Raw genomic sequence first — 4,309 nt, forward strand, 5'->3', positions numbered from 1 at the left:
TTTTATTACAAAATAAAGATATGTGTATACCACGAATGCCATGATGGGTTCGATGTGTGCTTAGGCGCATCGATACTATCGCGAAGAATATAGCAGAAGTGATTGAAATAGGATGTTTATTTAATCATATGTAGTTTCGGGTTATAATTATGGAAGAGGTTTACTTGAAATAGTGGATTTATGCTAGGTGCGTATATATAAAAAAGAATTTAAAGGGCTCCTTCAGTCTTTGACAGACTATGGGCTACCCACGAAGGGGTGCCTGCGCGTGTAATTTTTGTGACAGGAGGTGCGCAATCTCCAACCACACCTCTCCTTAATCGACATTGTTTAATACTAGTGGCAAATGAAATGTGTGTACAGGATGACTGGAAACTAATACCGAGATAAGCGGAGAACTAATACAGCACCTAGAATTCCCAAATGGTCACCCATCTGGTACTAACCAGGCTCGACGCTGCTTAACTGCTGTGATCTGACGAGAACAGGTGTGTCAACGCGATTGTGCCGTATACTACAACGAAGGAATTACAACTTAGTAATAAAATGAACTAAAAACTATTAGAAATAAGTAATATAATAAAAATAAAAAGTTAAAAGATAAAATATGAAATGATAAAATGAAAAAAATATAAATGAATAAAATAAAGGACAAACACATGGTAGAATAAGGGGATAAAAAATACAAATGAGTATATATATATATATATATATATATATATATATATATATATATATATATATATATACTAGCAAAAGTAGTCGTCGTTGACTGGGTTCAAAAACAGCCTACAAACAATGGACTCTGATTTATTAAAGTATGATAGGTTATGAAAAGGAAGGGTTGTAAAGAGCTTCGAGTTTGGGGGTATCAAAACCAAAGCAAAATATGATGAAAGTAAAAATGAAATAGATAAACCCCATAATTTATTATACAATACCTGTTTACATTGAAACACTTATTACAATATTCTGTGGATCTATATTAAAAAAACCTTGTTAAACTTTGTGACATATTTCCATTCTATAGAGGTCAGGTGCGAGCGAACACCCCATAATTTTATTATGTCATATTTCTTAAAACTGAAACATAATTATCAAAGTATACTTACGCAGATAGATATGAAAAGTCTTTATTAAAGTCTGTGCCTATTTCCATTCTATGAAGACCAGGCGCGGACGCAGACCCCATAATTTTATTATACCATCCCTATTTAAGTTAAAAGATACTTATCAAAGTATTATTATGCACATCTATATCAAAAACACTTGTAAACGTTTTTTTTTTAATTTTTACATTTTTTATTTCTATACATTGTGGACCATGCGCGAACTCAGACCCCACAATTTTAATGAACCACCGTTCTGCAGGATCAAACATCCCCATTCCTGTGTCTCGATACATCTTCTATCATTATATGTAATCAGTTTTTTAAAATAGTCAACCATATAGGAGCCTATTCGTGATCACACACACACACACACACACACACACACACACACACACACACACACACACACACACACACACACACACACACACAGCTTTATATTATAAATATATATGTTAGTGATGGGACGATTCTAAAAATTTTCCCGATTCCTATATAATTACCGATTCCGATTAAAATTTCTGAACATTTAATTAAAAATTCGGTGGGTTTTAAAAATGTCCGAGTAACTGTAACCCTCTCCCCCTCCGTGTAATGTCGCATAGATTTTGCAACACGTAAAAATAAATCTGTGAAGGACCGTATATTACAAGAGTAGATCTTTCTAAATGTTTTTCTGTGATGTTTTCTTTGTAATTGATTGAAAATTGTGAGACAACATTTGTTTTCCTCTCAAAACAAATCTCATTTGCATTTGGTCGTCGTTTTTAATGCCATTTGAAATTTTTATAAACGCTTAAAAAGAATCGACGATTGGTATGCAAAATAAGAAATCAGTTTAGAAACAGAATAGTTAACAAAACCCGTCAAGAATGAGTTTCTACATAATAATGTTACTGTTTAGAAAACCATTCTTAACATTGTGACAGGTATCTGTTAACTATTCTTCACCTCCCTTTCATGAAGAAATATTTATGTTTTTTTCTAGTAGTTATAAAAATTTGGTCGGTTATTAAATTGATTTGCGTTACTGTAAAAAGAAAAACATGATGATGATGATGATGATTATGATAATAATAGCAGCAGCGGCAACAACAAATAGATTAACACCTTCAGCTAAATCACTCACCCAAAATGAGATGCTACCTTTTTGATATGATTGCGTGGCAGAAAGAAAACAAAACAATTATTTCAGAATTTCAAGTCGTAAAGCAATTTCCTACATAAATTGAAAGTATGATGTCCTAACTGTAATCTCTGAACGTATATACCATTCACTGAACAAAACAATGGAGGGTAGAACGGTAGCCCTAGATATATCTAAAGCTTTTGACAGGATATGGCACGATGATCTTCTCAGGATAATCAGATCATATGGTATCACTGGAAGAATACTTAGCATAATTAAATCCTTCTTAAGTATGAGAAAAATCCAGGTTATCCCCGACGGTTGTATATCTAAACAATATGATATAAATGCGTGTGTACCTCAGAGGTCTATCCTGGGACGTTTATTATTCCTAATATTCATAAATGATCTCGCTGATAAAATTGTCTCCGAGATGGGTATATTTGCTGATGACACCATGTTCTATAACAAGCACAAGGGAAAAACAAATGAACACATATCTAAGGAAATGGCAAAAACTCTAGAGGATGGCCTCCAATCTGTAATAGAATGGGGACAAAAATGGATGGTCACATTCAATGCTGATAAGACTAAGTTTGTTTCCTTTAATAATTACAAGAAACCTTCTCTACAACGAATAGCAATGTCCAAAGACACTTTACTTGAAAGTACTTCTTTTAAACTTCTTAGCCAAACGTTCACAGGGAACATGAGTTGGAACATATACATTAATAGCATTGCCAAGGTCGCTGCGAAGAAACTATCCTGTATCTCTATAAGGCCACCATTCGCCAATGTATGGAGTATTGTTGTCACATTTGGGCTGGTGCATCTGCTACTTGTCTCTCGCTCCTGGACAGGGTTAAAAAAGAGTCGTCAACCTGATAGGTCCTGAACTGACATCTAAGCTTCAGACTCTGTCCCATCGACGAAGTATTGCCTCCCTCTGCCTGTTCTACAAGTATTTTAATTGTGAATGCTCTGACGAGCTATAAACACTTGTACCCCCCTCGACGTAAATACCGCCGACAAACCCGACATGCCACTAAATCCCACTCCTACACAATAGAGATCCCTAGGTGTGAGAAAGCCTTTTATTCCAATAGTTTCTTTCCCAGAATTGCTAGACTGTTAGTTGCAGCAACAAATGCCCGAATCTCATTCTTCTTTGAGGAAAGGAGTCTAAGTTAAAATATAGATATACTTTCATTTTTAACTGGAAAACTTCTAAAGATTTTTATCTATATTTTTACTTGTGTCCCAAGCTAAGAAATAGCATAAACATTAATTGTTTAGAAACCAATGACAGACAACGACAGTGTCCAGACGGTGCCAAAAAATTGAAAAACCTTGGCGCGAGCATTTTAAATATTTTGATATCAAAACTCCCTGAAACGTTTAGCGAATATGTGCGAAACGGTTTACAAAGGGATAGTTAGAGTAATGTACCAATAAAAGAAATAAATTAAACTCTGAGAATCAATATTAAATCCGGAAGTGTGATTTATAACTCAACCCGTGTCCCTTAGTCTTATGCTGTAAATTAACAACTTCTAATAAACAAATTTGTTTTCATTCATTTTGTTATTGTCAAAAACAAAAAAAAAATTAAAATAATCGTTTTAGAATCGGAAATTAGGTTAAAAAAATTCCGACTCCAATACCGATCCCGATTCATCATCTCAACTTTAATATATATATATATATATATATATATATATATATATATATATATATATATATATATATATATATATATATATATATACTTCTTTAATCACATAAATTGATATACGAAAGTATAAATTTACGCGTAAACTTTTAGTAGTTACTTCAAAAGTACTCAATACGTAGGTAGAGCTAGGAAGTAAGTTATAAAATATATATGGCGATTAAGCTACACAGAATATTCCGCGTTTCATCTACGCTAGGATTCATCAGCCTTATGCGAGGATTTTGTGGTTGTCTCGCCTTTTTATATACACATCTTCTATTGAGTTTTCAATTAGTCATAAGCTTTCTAGTTTCCGCCGCACCATTCCAATGACCAGGCCCCGTTCCTTTGTGT

General features: G+C 33.7%; 1 pseudogene; it reads right to left on the reverse strand.

Moving 5' to 3' along the window:
* Window positions 1-398: 398 nt before the first annotated feature.
* On the reverse strand, window positions 399-515 carry LOC145294461 (5S ribosomal RNA; annotated as a pseudogene).
* Window positions 516-4,309: the final 3,794 nt, after the last annotated feature.

Source organism: Euprymna scolopes, chromosome 15 (assembly GCF_053919585.1).
Source record: "Euprymna scolopes isolate OS-2025 chromosome 15, ASM5391958v1, whole genome shotgun sequence".
NCBI lineage: Eukaryota > Metazoa > Mollusca > Cephalopoda > Sepiida > Sepiolidae > Euprymna > Euprymna scolopes.